Raw genomic sequence first — 21,851 nt, forward strand, 5'->3', positions numbered from 1 at the left:
TAAGGATTTCTCCGAGTATGCCTCACAAACTGAGCCAGAAATATGAAGTGGAGTCGCCAGATAGATGATTAAAACCAAAAAGTGCACAGACTTTGTCTATCATCAAAGTTGGATCTATGTCATTTCCCACAGAAGTTGAGCTTCAGTTTCCTTTCCCCAGCAACAGTGCCAATTATGTTATCATTCCAGGAAACTCTCCTAGGTTGCAGCTTGGAGATGCCTGGTAACATATAATCTTCAATATTGTTCTCAAAACTATTGGAATGGATGATGGTTTGGATCAAGTCAGATAACCATTTCAGCTATATTCTCACTCAAGACATGCATGAACACTCTCACCAATAAAAAGCTTTAGACCACTAATGCTCAATAATTTATAGATTCAATGGATAGATGGAGAATACGGACTGTACTAGCAGATGCATATATGACCACATATGAATGGAGAGCTACAGGAAGTAAATGATACTTGCAAATCTAATTTATCAATGCAAAGATAAGATGACAGTTATCTGGCATTAGACACAACAGAAAACCTGAATAACCTATTCAAGTGCAAGCATAGAATAGCAAAGAGAATGGACATTGAACATATAATAGCAAAAGAAGCTTATATTTCTAGAATGAAGATGAGAAGATTGAAGGAACAAAGGAGGAACAATCTCCAGAAGTTGAACCTATATTACATCTTACTTTCAGCTATTTATAGCCTGTTTACAATGCTCCTGAGCTGTAAGAGGCTCGGATTCTTAATTTGTCTGATCTACCTTGTTAACTGATTTGATGCCCTCTAGGCAAGCATGGGCTTGAAGTTTTCTGCTTCTGACATAAGAGTAACTGCTTTCAGATATTCTGGGTAGTTTGTTTCACTCTCTGGGAGTTCTCCCATGCCAGAGATGCCCCACAATCATTTTTTTTGTTCTGGCTGTGTTGTGTTGTGGTTCCATGATCGTTTCTGGTTGATGTGGCTGTGTTGCACTGTCTATTCCCGTCCTCGCCTCTGTTAGGTAATGGAAAGGGTCTTCAGGCCTGTGAAATCCCTTTAAACGTTTCCAATGATTGTTTTCTATTTTTACACAAAAAATGCTGCAATCACTAATAAATCCCGCCTTCTTTGTGTATTTTGGACTTCAAAAGTCCTCAAAAATAGTTTATTAATCTCTCGGGTCTGCCCTTGTTGCCATCACAAGTCGCAAAAAGCCTGCTCCTGTGTATTTTCCTCATATTATGAAATACACGAAAAACACTGAAAATGTATGAAAAAATGGCTTTGGCGGACTTCAGATATTATATATTTCACTTCCCGGACCCTTTTAGGTCCGGGCTTCATCGCAATCGGCACTGGCTAAAGGTTCCTTTGTATTTCGTTTAAACAATGAAAACACACAAAATACATTGAGAACATGCCCTCTCGTGGACTTCAAAGATTATATATTTTCATTCTGAGAACCCATCGGGTCCGGGTTCCATCGCTATCGCACTGCCCCTGTTTCCCTTTGTATTTCGTTATATAACGAAATACATGGAAAATGCATTAAAACCAACCTTTCTGCAGACCTGAAAATTTATCAAATATCGTATATAATGTCGTCGAGTCCGGCTCATTGGGTCTCACACATGCCTGTGCATAGGCCTCGCCCCATGAAATAGTGTCAATGCAATCTAGCGATGCGATAAATCACAATCGCATGTCGCTCACTCCCCGAGTCCTTCATATAACATGGCATATGCTCCCCGCTGATATCGGTGATCGGCGTATCACTCGGTTCGATCTCATCGCGACTCTACTTCGATTGCCTCCGATGGCCACCACTGATGCGATTAGCCACTTAGATCTGGGCCGTTGATCAGCCAGATCTAATGGAAGCTGTGTGTTTCCATGTTTATGCTTGCAATACTTTGTTTTTTCACTGTTTTGGAGTGTTTTAGCCTCCCGATAGTGTTTTTCCGCCCTTCCAAGGGCTCTCGACATGTGATGGTTTCGCTCTTTGGATGATCTTAGTGAAGATTTTGAAGACTTTAAGAGCAAATTTGGATCCATTGGCATGATTTTGCTGGTTTATGGAGACCTTCAAGAGCATATTTGGATCCATTTTTGGGCCATTTTCCCACAAGGCTAACAATCCTAACTAGCCAGCTATTCTTATTAAAATTCCTTCAAACATCCCAACGTTTGAAGGTAATCTTGGAGAATATCCCACAAATCATGTTCACTCATTCCATATGTGGTCTTCATCAAATTCTATCACGGAAGACTTTATCTGTCTTCTCCTGTTCTAACACACTCTTGCTAAAGTTGTTATTAAGTGGTATGTCAATCAAACTAGAGTCACTCATTCCACTTTTGCAACTCTTTCCAAAGATTTTCTTGCATATTTCCACTTACCTCTCTGTTATGAAATTTGCACTAAACTATTGACTTCTTTCCATCAAACTTCTGTCACTCGCCTATCCGACCATTTTCAGGAATGGCATAGAAGGAGGAGTATATGTACAACTGCTGGTTTCGAAGACCGCATCTATATGGATTGGTTCCTTAGATCTCTTTTGGCCCCCATTTCTAAATATGTCGCTTCTCACTTCCCTCAATTTGAGGAAGATGCGCTCCAAGTAGCCTTGAAATTTGATCTGATCTATGCCCAATCAGGTTATGTTTATACTGTCATCCCCAATCTTCCTTGGTTTGACACTACTAAAGCACCAGGGGAATATCATGTCGTTGGTGGTATCGTTGGAACCATTTCACACCATCAGGTTCAACCATATGCTCCACATTCGAAGAGTTACGGTGAACTCTAGGGAGGGACCATTTCATTTTACACCTATCCCTCCCCCAATCCTCTACATGGAAACTCTTATCCAAGTCCCAACATGTCATATGCATATCCCCATGCACACCAACAGATTCCAGGGCCAATTGTTGATCCACCTATTTATCCTAATGTTTCCCCATCTCCTTATTATTTGTATGCACCAGTGCCCCAACACCCCATGTATCCTCCACTGTTTCCACAATAGAAACCTCCTCCACAAGGTCAAGTGTATTCTCAGCAGAGCGCAACCAACCCTACCAATCCCAAGAAAAGGAAAATGTGGAAAGATAACCAGAACCAACCATATCAAGGTAATCAAGGTAGCTAGGGTCCACCGCTTAATGCACCTTAGGGAAACCAGTCTAATCCCACAACCCAGCCATAGGGCAGACAACCCAAGCAAAACAGGGTCTTCGTATGAACAAACCTTATGCCTGTTGCGACATATATAGCCATTATACTCATGAGTGTCCCCTTTTACCTCAGATGCATCAAGTATGGGAAGTTCAAGCAACTACTTCTAGAGGACCGCATCCCATAGCTCCTCCTCCTCCTCCTACTTCATCTCAACCGAATGTGCTTACAAATCCCTTTCCTCACCAAGGATATCTTTCAGCTCCACCTACATAAGGTCATGTAGCTCCCCCGCCTCCACAATCTAGTCATAATGATTCTCAAATTATTACAATGAACTATTATGAGGTCAATACCAAAAAACCTTCACACTCAAACGTACTGATATGACAAGCCACCTGTTAAGTCAGCGACTGAGTCCCAATCCCAAGTTTCCACTAAGCCTTTGTCATCATCAAATGGTACCTTATAGATCCCTCCACCTAAGTTGGAGGTTATACCCAAGATCCCCAAAGGTCCATTACATCGAAATGTTTCTTCTGTTAAAGCTACCCATACCTATAACATAGTAGATGACTCGGCGAAATATCCTACTTCCATGTTAATGCTGGAAGTCCCCCAAACGTGCCCATCCCAATGGAAATATTTACCCTCTTCTTTGGGTGTTGTGGATCCCCATGATGATTGTATGATTTTCTTTGACATTGACAAGTCAAAACATCCTCCCTTTCCATCATCAGTTGCATTACAAATACCAGTATCCATAAGAGATGCCATTGTTCAGTGGTGCATCATAGACAAAGGCACCTCCACCTGTGAGATGGATGCTAGTGTTTGCAAGCGACTTAGTTCACCGGACATGCGCCCATCCACCATCACTCTCCATGCTTGTGACAATCATCCCTCACAACCCCTTGGCTTAGTTCATTGATGCCACATTAGATTACAACATCCTTTTGGGTTATAGTTATAACTATGCTATGTCAGTTGTCACTTCTGCGGTTCACCATAAGATGTGCTTCCCTCATAATGGAAATTGTCTCTATCGATTAGCTAATGTACTATAATTTGAAATCTCAGAATTCACCTCATTCCACTATCTCATATATGACTAACAATCAGGTTGTTTTGTCCCTCATCAATGTCTCTCTTGGAGTCTACAAATATTCCACCTTTCTTGGTGCTTATTGTAGAAATTTTGAATAATACGACACATATTCACAGAGATTATCCTGATTATACACTTATAAGCGGAACATGCATAATACATAACCTCCTCTACGTTGATCATCAATTTACAGAAGCATAAACATTCACAGGCGTACATAGAAGCATCAATCACACATATCAACACAGTATTTTCCCGAGGAAAGCATCTCGCTAAAAACCCCAACTATCTGTATATTATATTGATTGAATCATGTAACAATACATAGTACAATACTCCTCACAAGTACTCAGTACTATCTCCACATGTTACACATAATACAGCTCAGATCTGATCTCCAAATCTCCCTCGCTGCTTGCCTGCCTCCACAGCTCAATACTTGCTCAAGAATGAATGAGAATTGTTTACCAAACTCGTATTTAACCTCCAAAGAATCACTCACACTAGGAAAGATGTGAGCAGAGGCTATAATACTTGGTATTGGCCAATTCATTGGCATACTCAATCCCTTTGATTGTGCAAATCATCATGCACAACTATAGTCACAACTGATAGCAATCTGATCCTCTAACACCTGTCCCTGCTGAACTAAACATGCACTGACATGCAACTGAGTTAACTGATGTATTTTATAGTTGCATTATGATTTAATAATTAGTTTAACAACTCATCATTAGTATATTTGCAGTTAGACTAATTACAACTAGTTTAACCAAGTCAAACTGAACACAACTCCATCAACTCTACAATCAACTCCACCAAACTCAACTGATTGAGTTCTAACTGAAGTCATGCATGCAACAATTCAACTGACCCACAAAGAAAGTGTACTTCCTTCTGACAGCTGCATGTGCCACATCTGTAGCTCAAACTGAAGTGCTCCAAGAGAATAAGATCAAGTTTATAGTCCAAATATTATTATGAGACAATAATATTTGACTTTTCTATTTTTGACAGCCAGTCTAAATATAGACTTTGATCACTCCTGTTGCGATCACTCCTACTATGATCATCCCTACTGTTGTCACTCCTGCTGTGATCACCCCTGTTGTGATCACTCCTGCTGTGATCACCCCTGTTGTGATCACTCCTGCTGTGATCACTCCTGCTGTGATCCAAAAATAGACTTTGCACCATAATTTTCCTGCGGGCCCACTTAGTGAAGGCGGCTCTTTTCACTAAGCTCCATCATCTTGTTGCATTCTCAACAAGAATTTCTTGTTGCACACTTTTCAACACTCCCTCTCAACAAGAAAGGCTTCCTCTTAAACCCGATCCTGTAACTTTGGAATGTTCTCCATGCAACTCATCTGGCTGGTCCACTTGCTCTGTCATCAAAGTCTCTGACTGTTATTGCCTCTGTCGACTGAAAACTCTGCATCTCTGTGCTCTTCAGTATCTGACTACTCTAGCCTCTGTCACTTTGATCTTTGACTGCATCTATGCTGCTGCTGGTTCTATCTCCCAGCATTGCATCCGCACTGCACCTCCCAACTGACCTCCCTGTTGGGCTAGAAACACCCTCTGATGCTGAAGCTCTACCTGCTGCTGACAAGTGCTCTCTCTCTGAAATCTGTGCTATTGCAACATCTCCATGCATCTCACACCATTTCACACCTCTCTGTGCCACCTAGCACTGTGCAAAACACTTGTGCCTCTCACATTGTTGCAGCCTGCTAACTATGCGCTGTCCTGGGATTCCCTGCACTGTCGCTCTCTCTGCCGCTCCATCCGCATCTGTCTCTACCCAATCAGTCAGTTACTATACTCCACATCAGGGGCTCCCGTAGCAAGGTCTCATCCAAGAGGTTGGGTACCTCAAGGATCTTGCCCCTCCTCCTTGGGACGATCAATCCACACCACCCCATGTCCTACCTGGAGGTATGGCTGCATGCGATCCCTCTGCCCACCTGGCTCGAAGTTTCCCGCTACTGGAGGTCTCTGGATGAGTAGATGTCTCTACGCCATCTCCACTCAGCTTCCCATGTTGTGGCTCCTCCACAACCTCCTGAATCTGCTGCACCAATCGTGGCTCCTCCATAATCGTCTGAGACTTCTTCTGGCTCTGCATGTTGAAAGGTAACATACCTTCCCTCTCAACCACCAAGTCTCCATCAATTGCCTCGCTGCTGAAGGCTTTGCATGCATCTTGAACCTCAAGAGCATACAAGTTCTTGACCCGTGAACCTTCCTCATGACAACGAAAGCATCGCACTTTCGATTTGTCAACCTTCTTCCCACCACTGGAAGAACAGGATTCGGAAAGAGAACCCTTCTCCTTCCCCTTCTTCACCTTACTCACTAAGGCACAGTTCTCCTCATCCTGCATGGATGAAGAACCGTCTCTGGTGCTCTGTCTAATCTCCTCCTGCACAAGATCCGACAAAAGTCTCTCCCATCCTGGCAGTTTCTCCCTTCCATTCACCGATTCCTGGTAGCTATGCCAACTATTAGGAAGGTCAAGGAGTGCTAGACTCACCATCCTCATCTGACAGTCACCCCCACACTTCCCAGCTCATCCCGGCATTGGGTGAACTTTGTGAGATACTGGGGCATACTGTCTCCATTCTCACACTTAATGTTTCTGAGTTTTATCTCTTGCTTTGGAATTAAATTCGAATTCCACCAGCTCAAAAACTCAACCACTTCCGATCTAGAATTCGTGACAACAAAGTATTTCTTGTACAGATATTGACTGTCTGGGAATTCACCGGATATCTCACCTTCCAAAAGAAGGATGAATCCAGAGGCTACCTGGCCCGATTACAGACTCTGCCTGAAGAAATAAAATGTAAACACTTTCTGAATAATAGATCCGATGATCAATCCTCGCTTGATATCCTGTAAAAATCTCTTCTACAAATCAAGCAGCTCTGATACCATGTAGAAATTTTGAATAATATGACACATATTCACAAAGATTATCCTGATTATACACTTATAAGCGGAACATGCATAATACATAACCTCTTCTACGTTGATCATCAATTTACAGAAGCAGAAACATTCACAGGCGTACATAGAAGCATCAATCACACATATCAACACAGTATTTTCCCGGGGAAAGCATCTCGCTAAAAACCCCAACTATCTGTATATTATATTGATTGAATCATGTAACAATACATAGTACAATACTCCTCACAAGTACTCAGTACTATCTCCACATGTTACACACAATACAGCTCAGATCTGATCTCCAAATCTCCCCCGCTGCTTGCCTGCCTCCACAGCTCAATACCTGCTCAAGAATGAATGAGAATGGTTTACCAAACTCGTATTTAACCTCCAAAGAATCACTCACACTAGGAAAGACGTGAGCAGAGGCTATAATACTTGGTATTGGCCAATTAATTGGCATACTCAATCCCTTTGATTGTGCAAATCATCATGCACAACTATAGTCACAACTGATAGCAACCTGATCCTCTAAGACCTGTCCCTGCTAAACTAAACATGCACTGACATGCAACTGAGTTAACTGATGTATTCTATAGTTGCATTATGAGTTAATAATTATTTTAACAACTCACCATTAATCTATTTTCAGTTAGACTAATTACAACTAGTTTAACCAAGTCAAACTGAACACAACTCCATCAACTCTACAATCAACTCCACCAAACTCAACTAATTGAGTTCTAACTGAAGTCATGCATGCAACAACTCAACTGACCCACAAAGAAACCGTACTTCCTTCTGACAGCTGCATGTGCCACATTTGTAGCTCAAACTGAAGTGCTCTAAGAGAATAAGATCAAGTTTATAGTCCAAATATTATTATGAGACAATAATATTTGACTTTTCTATTTTTGACAGCCAGTCTAAAAATAGACATTGATCACTCCTGCTGTGATCACTCCTGCTGTGATCACTCCTACTGTGATCATCCCTGCTGTGGTCACTCCTGCTGTGGTCACTCCTGCTGTGATCACTCCTGCTGTGGTCACTCCCTGCTGTGGTCACTCCTGCTGTGATCACCCCTGCTGTGATCACCCCTACTGTGATCACTCCTGCTGTGATCCAAAAATAGACTTTGCGCCATAATTTGCATGCGGGCCCACTTAGTGAAGGCGACTCTTTTCACTAAGCTCCATCATCTTGTTGCAATCTCAACAAGCGTTTCTTGTTGGACACTTTTCAACACTTATTATGGTCCACCACCTAGTCCTTTTGAGCCTAGTTCATCCAGTGTTTGCATGCTTCAAGCATCACATGATGCTCACAAGAAGTCTGGTATGCCTTCAAAACATCCATCACCTTCTCAACCTGTTGTTCCCAACTCAACCCAGCCTTCCAATATCACTCCTGAAGGTCCTCTTCCTTCTGGTGGTATCTCTCCTAATCCCTTTCATCCCAACACTGTTCCCCCAGGTCTTAACCATCTTGGAGCAGTTCCCCTAGGTCATCACCCTTCGGGTTAGATATTGTTCTTATTTCCACCCACGAGAGTTTATTCTACACCTGTTATAGACGTTGAGTTTACCTAACATTACCTTGGGGATCCCATTCTGGTACATTGATCCTCCTGTAAACACTCCCCCAAATCAACTGAAGTCTTACACTGCTTTGACCCTAATTAAACCTGTTGTTCCTACCCCTCCCTTTGCTTCAGTTCCACAACAACCTCAACAGGAACCTAATCTTTTTGCGAAAGCATCTGGTGAGGGCAGCAAAGCCTAGAAAAGGGGAACCAACAACAAGGTATCCCAAACAACTCCAACCCATCCTAAGCTACCAAAGTCTATTCCTCCATATGCTTTGTGTGATGTTGTTGGTCATGCCACCAATAATTGTCCTAAACTCCCTCATATCAAGAATGTGGTCTCCAATACCTTCCATGATTCTAACATTCCTGAGGTCCATGTCACCTTAACTAAGTCAGCTAAGAAGAATAGAACATTACACACGAATCACCCCTATGTTTTGTGTGATAACTATGGCCATTATTCTCAACATTGTCCCTATCTCAAAGACTTTCATGATACACTTCAAGTCCTTTTCGAATTAGATGCCGCTTGTAGTGATTCCACCTCTACTCTACCTATGAGTTCTAGTCCCACTCCTATGCCATACCAAGAGGTCTCTCAGCCACCCATCGTGATCCCTGCCCGTCATGTCAAGATGAAAGATAGTACCACTTGTATTCTCTACCTGTCGTCATCCATGGGATCGATATATCAGGATTCTCTATATGTCTCCTATTGTGATTGTTGAAGCTTCTTCGATGAAAACTTCGGTCTCAACATCGGTAGATCTCCCATTTATTAGTCACCTGTCTCCCAACCTTGATAGTGCGTATGTGAACCTTGTCTCTCATGAAGATGCCGCAGGTAGCTCCTCTTCATCATGTAGTATATCTTCCTCTAGTCCCCCCATCTTCCATTCCGATGAAGACGTCACGGAATCCATGACCATCCCTAATTATCTTTGGGATGATATGCATCATCGTGTGTACTTCTTTTCGCAGCAAACCCATGATCAATATGTTGTGGAGTCCAAAGACTTCATCCATTGTGAGGTCGATTGGTTCACTAACCCCTTACTTCGAACCCATGCATTCCAACAAAATCCATCTTGTGGCCATTACATTGCCACATAATTTTTGGGCAAGGGGGCATCAACTTTTCAGAGTCCAGGAGAAGCAATTCTCCCCAACCCTCCTAGTTCATCTAGTAGTGTTGACTCCAGTACCAATATTCTTTCCAATTTAGAAAAACCTATAGAGTCCCATATCACTTTAGATCACTGTGGGGATGATCCATTTAATCATTCCTCCATCTTACATCAACAACCCATTCCCTTAGACATTGTTGTTCTTTCACCACTCTGTTGTCCAAGTGAGCATCAGCTCATTATATCTAAAGCCGCTATTTGGTATAGTGACACCATGTATGTGAACGCACAAATTTATTCCATTTGAATCCTATATGTAGTCCCAAAAAATATTGGTAATCAACCATTTCCTTTCTCTTACTACATCCTTTATTCGTTATTTCCATAAGAAAACATTCATAAACAAATGGTGAAACACATCATGCATAACCAGATTATGTACCATCCCTATGGGTTTAGAGTCCACTATTCGAAATACATTCGGAATGTCCATAACATTCCACATCCATCCATCCAAAACTAGGGGGCACATATGCCCCTACATTTCCTTATCATCCTTTTGAGAATCTCGTGCCAGTTGGGCTAAGATGCTTGAATCAATTATTCGATCACTTGGAACAAAATGACGCTTCACAAATTCCTACTACTAGGGGGCATCATTCCCACCTTTGCATACCATATCAATCCCCTCCATCACATAAGTTGGGGAGTAGTATCCCATGCTTGGGGTCATGATGGTTCCCCCCTTAGCCACATTATTACTTGATCAAAATAAGTCTCGACCTAGAACCCACCGATCTAGGTATGGTCAATTATCGTTTCATTCATTGGATAGTTTTTCCTACCGGCCTCTCCGGCAAGCCATATACACGTTGCATATTGTCGATGATTCATACCATACATTGAAACATTATACTCTATGTGACACCACACTTACCACTTAGTCCCCATATTTGACTTGGTGGGTGGGGATAATCCTATACCTTCTCTAATAGTTCATTCATGTATTCCTTTCATTACCTTTATTCTTCACGAGGACTCATCTTTCCAATAAGCATTAAGGCCATTTTTAGACAAGTAAGGCCACCTACCTGAAATTTGCAGATTCGATTTCCGATGGTCAGTTTGTTTGCTATGATATCCTCAAGATTTAGGGCCTTCTCCTCCTCTCCAAATTCTCCAACAACTCACTATGCAAATGAATTGGATTTGGGGGCAAAAATCCCTTTTATAAGAAAAACCATAGTTTTTCATTACCTGTTACGACCAAACTATAGCTCCATTTGATGAATTGTTAGCAGCGTAGGAAATCTCTCAACGAGTTCTCTAATGGGTCTCCATTTCTTTTTGTCATATGACACTTCAACACGAAGCCATTTTTTACATGAAGTCTCACTTTGTCGCCTATTAAAATCAAATTTATTCGTTTGAGCAATCTATTCTCTGGTAACTTTACCCACGCATTGGTTGACTCATGTGTCGATTTTCGTCACGAGTAACCATCATTTACTCATGTTTTTATGGTTCACACTGGGACTCCCGCCATGTGGCAGCATCATCGAGTCACCTTTGTTTAGAGCATCCAATATGAATCACCCTTGTATCTATGGAGTTTTCTCCGAGTCCCCTTGAGTCCAGTTACTATATTACACACATATTTGTGTCACATCCATCCCATTGTATTCATATTTGGCCTCTATCTATACTGCTTCGTCTTTGAAAATCCCTCGTTCGAGTAGTTGACCATCTCCTCTGAAATCAAGTTAGTCACTACCAAGTCAACCATACATATCATGGTCTGACAATGAAAGTCACTAGTATGCCACTCATTTCATTTCCTTCCATAATCTTCTATGGTATCATTCCATCAGTCACTCTTCTCTGATACCTTGAGCTTTTGTTAAGGACTCCTCATTGCTTTAACTCTAGCGGGACCTCTTTTGTCGACCTCAACACATTTATTCCAGAAGTGTGGTCTAGAGGGCAGTGTACCTTGGTTCCATATTTCTTCTTTATTCGGTGCCTCGGATCAAACAAGGGGAATCATCATTTCCCTTTGACTTGCTTGTTTCTCATGTGCTCGACGCTGGCTCCTTATCACATGATTGAGAATCTTACACTTGATGGTTCGATGATCCAAACAATTATACTAAGTGATTTCCTGCCATGTGTGATATGTTCCATACCTCATGAGGGGTTGACCCTTGAGGTAGCCCCCCACATGCCTGCATATCCGTAGACATTGATCCAGCCTCATATGTAGTTTCGTAGATGTGATGGGTTCAGTTTCCACTTCTTGCAGCGCCCACAACATGCATGTCTCCTTCAGATGATCCATTCATATCTTCATATCCCTTTCCTGCTCAGAAGGTTTTCTTTGGTTGTGATCCCCCCTCGCCATGTCAGCTAGAGGGGCATTATGACTCATGTACTTAGATGTTATTACATTCAGTATTGACCTATGTCTTTCTAGGCATATTATGTATATGGGATTCATTATATTATTTTCTGGCCCATTGATGTCAGAATATCACATGTCATGTACTTTGTAGCTCAATCCAACATTGTTGGGATCACCGTTATTCTTTGTATGTAGTTATCTCGGCGGGTATGGGTATGACTCCCCCGCCACATTTGAGATCATGTACTCCAACATAAAAGTATACTTCTATCAGTTTAGTAGGTCTCGCCCCCTCCATTTTTTTCCTTCCTTGCATTTCTTCACTTCCCTCTCTCTCTCCCCTTTAGTGTATCATGGAAGTGTAACCTACAACGTATTTCGGTCATACAATTTTCTCTTAACACTCATACGTTGGGGGGCAATCTATTATCACCAAAAAATGATCACCTAGAGCCATTTCTAATTAGGTGGATCGAAATACACCATGTAAGATTAATTTTACCATAATAAAATCACTTTCACCACGGGAAATAATTTAGTAAAGCAATTTTATTAAATTATTTTCTGATTAAAAATTAAAAAACCCCATGAGAATAATTGAATAAATCATTATTTATTTAATTTTCTCTAGGAATATGTTATCTCTCAAAATTCTATTTCCAAAAATTGCTCAGATTAGCTTAAAGACAAAGTGTTTTCGCAGCGCATGAATCCTTTATCAGTTTCGCAGCGCAACCTGTTTTAGTGATTTCGTAGCGTGCTACGAAATTGGGGATTTGTCCGAATCCATAGCAGCTGTCATGCAAAATAGTTCTGGGGTGGATGCATTTTACAGGTGGCATGTTCTCAAGCTCCTGCATGTATGCTTGTCATCAGTTCTGAATCTGAAGGGAAATATTACAGGTGAAGGAGTGTTTTGAGTGGGATGGTGACTTTTATGCTTTGCATCCACCACTGTTGCCAAGCAGAGACAAGGGAAAAGTCTGAAGTGTTGCAGCTGCAAAACAACCTAATCCCCAAAGGTGCAGATATAACAAGATACAGGGACTACTTTAAGGACCTTGGTAAGAATGAAAGGGTTGAAGTGATTGCACTACCGAGTTCCTTAGTGCAGCGTTCTGTTTTTCAAGATGCACTAGATTTGTTGGTTTCTTTAGATGCTCTGAAGGCACCATCTCATCATAGGGGAAAGTATGAACCAACATTATATGGCAATTTGCTTGGGAGTCTTCCCCTTTCTTTGGAGGCATCAATGCTTGTCATTAAGTTTGGTCAGTGTGGGTTTCTTAGAGAGGGTGCAATAATTGGTTCATTGATGGATGCATGACCAATGCCTATCATACAGCCATTTGGGCAGCAATCTTTGTTCAATAAATATGTGGACAGCTATTACAATGATGCTAATGGATCTGTTGGTTCTTCCTATCATACAAAGACACTTATGGCAAATTTTTGTGCAATTCTGTTTTGGCAACGGATTTTGAAGGATAAGCATCGATTGCAACGACTCATTCAAGTGGCTGGCAATGAGATCTTCACAACTCAAACGCATGATTTTGCTTCAATTGCTCCTAGGCTTGAGCAGGAGTGGTCTTCTTTCCACCATTTGGTGCCGTCATCACTTCATGCTATTGCTGAGAGATGCCCAAGTTTCTCTGCATTTTGGAAGGTCCACCATTGTATTACAATGATTATGATTTCAAGCACACATGCTTTCTCTCTCCGGGACAACTTGAAGCAAACTTGAGTTTTGTCGTTGGCACTGAACTAGCAGATGATATTGTTACAGATGTTTGTATTCAGGCTTCATATGTTGACTCAGGGTCCTTGAATACTTCAAGTATAAGAAATGGGAGCACCCAAAAGAAGCTGATGAAGTTTTGGTTAAATATGAGGCTAGACTGGAGGACGGAACTGCTGTATCAAAATCAGAGGAGGGTGTGGAGTTTTATGTGAAGGATGGATATTTCTGTCCAGCTTTTGCCATAGCTGTCAAAACGATGAAGAAGGGAGAAAAAGTATTGTTGACAGTGAAGCCTCAGTATGGTTTTGGACATCAAGGACGTGAAGCAATTGGAAATGATGTAGCCGCGCCACCAAATGCAACATTGTTTGTGGATCTTGAGCTTGTGTCTTGGAAGGTTGTCGATGAAGTTACTGATGATAAGAAAGTGCTGAAGAAAATCCTGAAGCAAGGAGAAGGTTATGAACGACCTAATGATGGGGCAGTGGTCAAAGTGAAATACACGGGGAAGTTAGAGGATGGCACCATATTTGAGGAAAAGGGATCTGATGAAGAACCATTCGAGTTTATGGCTGGAGAAGAAGCAGTCGAAGCCCTTGAAGGTCACTTGTAATCTCAACAATGCAGCTTGTAAACTCAAATTGAAAGACTATACACAAGCAGAAAAATTATGTACAAAGGTTTTGGAGATTGAATCGCAAAACGTTAAGGCTTTATATAGAAGAGCACAAGCATATATTCAGACAGCAGATTTGGAGCTCGCAGAGCTGGACATAAAGAAAGCACTCGAGATTGACCCCAACAACAGGGATGTGAAGCTCGAGTACAGGGCTCTTATAGAGAAACTCTGGAGTACAATAGCAAGTAAATAAAGAAAAAAACATTATTCCTGTGCTCGATTTTCTGATAACAAAAGGTATCAAGGACTGTGATTCAAATGCCTCCGGTGAAATTAGTGGTGCTTTCGAAACATACTTTTCAGTAGCTAAGCGAATAGGTTTATACCTGGCACGCATATGTCACAAAGAATGAGCTTTCACAAAGAATGCTTGAGGATCACATGGAATGAGTGAAGAGGCCAAATGATGGTAAGGATTTGATTGCCACAAGGTCGCCGTTATTGGTGACACCGGGGACCCATTAAAATATACATCGGGGCCACCTCTAAACATTCTTTGGTGATTAAAGGTCTTATTGAAGATCTCAAGGCGATGATGTCAGCTCCACCATTGTCTGAGGTTCTTCAGGCTCTTTATGATGATAAGAGCGTTTCTCAGGATAAAAATGCTTGTCTGAGTGTGAATTCTTCTCATGAAGTAGAAGCTACGACAAACAATGGTTTTGATTAGCCTAGTCTACCAGCAGTCCCTTCCAGTGGTAATGTAACGCATCTTAGTGTGGTTGGGAGAGGTGTGTAACGTACAACACCGGTTCCAGTTGATGTCTCAGAACCAGAACCACCCGCCTACGCCTAAAAGATTATTTCCTTTGTTTTCAAGGGAGAATACGCTTATTGTTTCAAATGCACAGCTTGTAAAAAGATCAACAAGACCTACTAATTTAGGATTAAACTCACTGCTTCATCCCTCTTTAATGGATTTTACAGTTTCTGAGCCAGAGTTTTTAAAAGATTCGTCAGAATATCAGAAGTTAGAGGTTTGTCAGTTACCAACTCTCTATTTCAATGAAACTGCAGTAGTTGAATGTTCTCAAAGTTTTTCTACGACTGATGATGGTTCCCCTTCAGAAAGCACAATAATAACAAATGAGTATCTTGTGAAAAAGATGGAGTTTCCTATATCAAATGTTGGAGATGCATCAAAGCCTGAGATGTCCTCTATTTCTGGCAATTTAAGGAGCACTCAAAAGGTTTGTAAGTCGGATAGATGCAGCAGTTGTAAAATGGATGTGGATTTTTCAAGGAAAGAATCAACAAAAGTTGAAGCATCCTCTGCTTTTAGTTGCAAGGGAATTTCTGTTGGAAAAACAAACACTCAAGTTTCGTTAGAATCTGTGTCGTCTCATATGGCAGACACTACAGAAGAAGGTTTGACATCCATGAGATTTTCTCAATCTTAACAAGTAAAGTGTTCTGAGATGATGCACAATAAGCTGCAAAACTTCTTGGAGAATTTGAAACTGAAAGAGAGACACTTGTCCATCAATACAACCTACAGCACATCAGAAACATGGCAACGTTCCATACCTAGGGTTATTAAAGAACTGGGAACATGCTGCTACATTTTCGAAGAGTGGTGGAAGACAAGGACCGGGAAAACAGGGGTTCTATCCTAATATTATTGAATCATCAACGCATCCAGCATCCAATGCTAACCTGGAACATTGAATCCTCATCTCATGCTATTACAGCCGCTTCCAGAAAGAGAGCAGATTTCAAGGAATGAAGTTCATTGTAATTAAAGCCATCCAAGCTACCGCTATAGTAATCCACTTGGCAGAGGAGGAATCTTAATTGTAATAAATGCTATGTCCAGCATGATGTAGAATTAGGATCTTATTTGCTTTAGGATTCCAGCGCTGTCAATTAGTGGTCAGCTGTAATTATTAGTTAGTTAAAAGTTAGTAGGTGTCATCATAGGTAATTATTGAGCTCCCCTCACGCTGGAGGAGGGAGCTCGAATCAGGTAGAGTAAGCATTCTATATAGAGCTGAAAGATGAATGTAAGAGGGGTTGGATGTTTTGATAAAAGAGAAGACTATTTTGGTTTATGTATAGCAGATTTCAGTAATGCAAAGGACTGTTGTTTCTTCTCAGGATTCACAATAAATCTAATGGTTCAAATGTATGATGGTTTATTCTCTTTAGTGTTCTTTTACAGTCTTGTCATTGCATAATCACTCAGAACTCATGTATCATGCTCTGACTTCCTGTATGTTTTGGCAAACTGTGTTTTATGTAAGTTGGGTTTGAACATTAGATGTAAAGTGCCCTGATTTCTATGAAAGGATAGTGTTTCTTGTTTGCTGAGATATGTGAGACTCCATAAGCCCAATGGGAATCACTTTGATATTTGTCCAGCCAGCTTATTTTTCATGTGTTTTAAGAGTTAGCCATCTTTCCTTGTTATTAGTCAATATTCATAGTCTGTGAGAGAGCCCTCTCTGACTAAGGAGGCTAAGCCTTAGTCTAAAGCCTGGTTTGAAACAGTTACACAGAGTCTTGCTGATTGGCAGCCTTCAGTACCTGATTTTGTGATAACATTTTGGTGCGTCTGCCGGGAGCCTGAAGATTATTCTTTCCCGAAATTATGAAGCTGAACTTCTGAAGGTAGCAGGAGCTCAGAAGGTTTTTGAGGCTGCAAAACTATCTTGGCGACTCCATTGTTGAAGAATTCGAAATTCATAGGTTCATGGTGATTCCACTGGAGTTATGAAGGACCCAGAAGCTACCATTCTTAGTTCAAGGTATGCATGCATAGATTTTTCAGGAATTCATGGTTTCCCAAATCATTTTCCCAAGGATGCATATTTTCTAAGGAATGGTCCCAAATTTAATGGAGAAGATTTGAGTTTAACTCTGAAGCATATCTCAGATTTCTGTCATTTTGCTGAGCTTCTTAGAGTTAAACATGAGGATGTTTGCATTATGTTATTTTATGATTCACTTCAAGGGAAATGCAAACAATGGATTGAAAGTTTTCCTATCAAATCCGTTAAGTCATTTCAAGACTTATGGCTTATGTTTTTGGAGGAATGGATAGATAGGTCAGAGGTGGTGGCAAACTCTCCTTCAGTTGAGGGTTTCAAACAATGGAATGATGATCATATTAATGAAGAAATAGGTGAAAATTTTTCTTTGTCCTTGTTCTCGTATCTAAAGTCATTTGACTGTAAAGCAGAGGATAAGATGAGATTTTTGGATGAAGTAGCTGATGACATTGAGAAAGAAATTGAAGGTTTAGAAGGTCAGATTCAGGCATACAGTTTTCATAATCATGATCATTATTTTCAGAAGTTTTCTACGGCAGAACGCAAGGAGACAATGCTGGTTCCTTTCTCTTTCACGATTGAGGAACTGAACACTGTTGTTGAAGATCAGTTTGCACAACCAGAAAGTTACAAGAAAAATCAAGCTGATCATGTATTCTGGGATCCTATAGCTGATTACATGGAAGAGTTTTACACTCCAGTATTTCAGTTTTCCTATAAAGATCAGAGACAATTCCAGTGGCAGCGGTCATCACACTATCATATTGGCTCTGAACTCCGATGCAGTCAAAGAAGTCAAATATCAGATAAAACAGAGGATTGGCTACATTGGAAATTTCATATTGATTGAGCAGAAGGAAGTTTGAATTGTTAGGGTAGGTAGGTAGGAAAATGCAAATAAGCTCAAGGTTGACTGAGCATTTATTTTTCAGTAGATGTAGATTTCTTTCTCCTACAGTGATCATCAAGTTTAAGCCCGAGGTGAAGGACCAAGGAGCTGGAAAGGGATGCTTGTCAAGCAAATTTTTGTTTGTCATAAATGGATAAGGCACTGGAACTGCAGGTTCTTAGTGCACCACAAGGGCACACTATCCCAAGTGGAGCCACTGTTATCTCTCAAAATTCTGTTTCCAAAAATTGCTCAGATTAGCTTAAAGACAAAGTGTTTTCGCAGCGCATGAATCCTTTAGCAGTTTCGCAGCGCAACCTGTTTTAGTGATTTCGTAGCGTGCTACGAAATTGGGGATTTGTCCGAATCCATAGCAGCTATCATGCAAAATAGTTCTGGGGTGGATGCATTTTACAGGTGGCATGTTCTCAAGCTCCTGCATGTATGCTTGTCATCAGTTCTGAATCTGAAGGGAAATATTACGGGTGAAGGAGTGTTTTGAGTGGGATGGTGACTTTTATGCTTTGCATCCACCACTGTTGCCAAGCAGAGACAAGGGAAAAGTCTGAAGTGTTGCAGCTGCAAAACAACCTAATCCCCAAAGGTGCAGATATAACAAGATACAGGGACTACTTGAAGGACCTTGGTAAGAATGAAAGGATTGAAGTGATTGCACTACCGAGTTCCTTAGTGCAGCGTTCTGTTTTTCAAGATGCACTAGATTTGCTGGTTTCTTTAGATGCTCTGAAGGCACCATCTCATCATAAGGGAAAGTATGAACCAACATTATATGGCAATTTGCTTGGGAGTCTTCCCCTTTCTTTGGAGGCATCAATGCTTGTCATTAAGTTTGGTCAGTGTGAGTTTCTTAGAGAGGGTGCAATAATTGGTTCATTGATGGATGCATGACCAATGCCTATCATACAGCCATTTGGGCAGCAATCTTTGTTCAATAAATATGTGGACAGCTATTACAATGATGCTAATGGATCTGTTGGTTCTTCCTATCATACAAAGACACTTATGGCAAATTTTTGTGCAATTCTGTTTTGGCAACGGATTTTGAAGGATAAGCATCGATTGCAACGACTCATTCAAGTGGCTGGCAATGAGATCTTCACAACTCAAACGCATGATTTTGCTTCAATTGCTCCTAGGCTTGAGCAGGAGTGGTCCTCTTTCCACCATTTGGTGCCGTCATCACTTCATGCTATTGCTGAGACATGCCCAAGTTTCTCTGCATTTTGGAAGGTCCACCATTGTATTACAATGATTATGATTTCAAGCACACATGCTTTCTCTCTCCAGGACAACTTGAAGCAAACTTGAGTTTTGCCGTTGGCACTGAACTAGCAGATGATATTGTTACAGATGTTTGTATTCAGGCTTCATATGTTGACTCAGGGTCCTTGAATACTTCAAGTATAAGAAATGGGAGCACCCAAAAGAAGCTGATGAAGTTTTGGTTAAATATGAGGCTAGACTGGAGGACGGAACTGCTGTATCAAAATCAGAGGAGGGTGTGGAGTTTTATGTGAAGGATGGATATTTCTGTCCAGCTTTTGCCATAGCTGTCAAAACGATGAAGAAGGGAGAAAAAGTATTGTTGACAGTGAAGCCTCAGTATGGTTTTGGACATCAAGGACGTGAAGCAATTGGAAATGATGTAGCCGCGCCACCAAATGCAACATTGTTTGTGGATCTTGAGCTTGTGTCTTGGAAGGTTGTCGATGAAGTTACTGATGATAAGAAAGTGCTGAAGAAAATCCTGAAGCAAGGAGAAGGTTATGAACGACCTAATGATGGGGCAGTGGTCAAAGTGAAATACACGGGGAAGTTAGAGGATGGCACCATATTTGAGGAAAAGGGATCTGATGAAGAACCATTCGAGTTTATGGCTGGAGAAGAAGCAGTCGAAGCCCTTGAAGGTCACTTGTAATCTCAACAATGCAGCTTGTAAACTCAAATTGAAAGACTATACACAAGCAGAAAAATTATGTACAAAGGTTTTGGAGATTGAATCGCAAAACGTTAAGGCTTTATATAGAAGAGCACAAGCATATATTCAGACAGCAGATTTGGAGCTCGCAGAGTTGGACATAAAGAAAGCACTGGAGATTGAGCCCAACAACAGGGATGTGAAGCTCGAGTACAGGGCTCTTATAGAGAAACTCTGGAGTACGATAGCAAGTAAATAAAGAAAAAAACATTATTCCTGTGCTCGATTTTCTGATAACAAAAGGTATCAAGGACTGTGATTCAAATGCCTCCGGTGAAATTAGTGGTGCTTTCGAAACCTACTTTTCAGTAGCTAAGCGAATAGGTTTATACCTGGCACGCATATGTCACAAAGAATGAGCTTTCACAAAGAATGCTTGAGGATCACATGGAATGAGTGAAGAGGCCAAATGATGGTAAGGATTTGATTGCCACAAGGCCGCCGTTATTGGTGACACCGGGGACCCATTAAAATATACATCGGGGCCACCTCTAAACATTCTTTGGTGATTAAAGGTCTTATTGAAGATCTCAAGGCGATGATGTCAGCTCCACCGTTGTCTGAGGTTCTTCAGGCTCTTTATGATGATAAGAGCGTTTCTCAGGATAAAAATGCTTGTCTGAGTGTGAATTCCTCTCATGAAGTAGAAGCTACGACAAACAGTGGTTTTGATTAGCCTAGTCTACCAGCAGTCCCTTCCAGTGGTAATGTAACGCATCTTAGTGTGGTTTGGAGAGGTGTGTAACGTACAACACCGGTTCCAGTTGATGTCTCAGAACCAGAACCACCCGCCTATGCCTAAAAGATTATTTCCTTTGTTTTCAAGGGAGAATACGCTTATTGTTTCAAATGCACAGCTTGTAAAAAGATCAACAAAACCTACTAATTTAGGATTAGACTCACTGCTTCATCCCTCTTTAATGGATTTTACAGTTTCTGAGCCAGAGTTTTTAAAAGATTCGTCAGAATATCAGAAGTTAGAGGTTTGTCAGTTACCAACTCTCTATTTCAATGAAACTGCAGTAGTTGAATGTTCTCGGAGTTTTTCTACGACTGATGATGGTTCCCCTTCAGAAAGCACAATAATAACCAATGAGTATCTTGTGAAAAAGATGGAGTTTCCTATATCAAATGTTGGAGATGCATCAAAGCCTGAGATGTCCTCTATTTCTGGCAATTTAAGGAGCACTCAAAAGGTTTGTAAGTCGGATAGATGCAGCAGTTGTAAAATGGATGTGGATTTTTCAAGGAAAGAATCAACAAAAGTTGAAGCATCCTCTGCTTTTAGTTGCAAGGGAATTTCTGTTGGAAAAACAAACACTCAAGTTTCGTTAGAATCTGTGTCGTCTCATATGGCAGACACTGCAGAAGAAGGTTTGACATCCATGAGATTTTCTCAATCTTAACAAGTAAAGTG

General features: G+C 41.1%; 1 pseudogene; it reads left to right on the plus strand.

The window, feature by feature from the left end:
• LOC149214148 (70 kDa peptidyl-prolyl isomerase-like) overlaps nucleotides 1-21,110 on the plus strand; it is a 94,904-nt pseudogene extending 73,794 nt beyond the window's left edge.
• Nucleotides 21,111-21,851: the final 741 nt, after the last annotated feature.

Source organism: Pinus tabuliformis, chromosome 1_1 (genome assembly GCF_031772625.1).
Source record: "Pinus tabuliformis cultivar Carrire ecotype Pingquan chromosome 1_1, CPIR1, whole genome shotgun sequence".
Lineage (NCBI taxonomy): Eukaryota > Viridiplantae > Streptophyta > Pinopsida > Pinales > Pinaceae > Pinus > Pinus tabuliformis.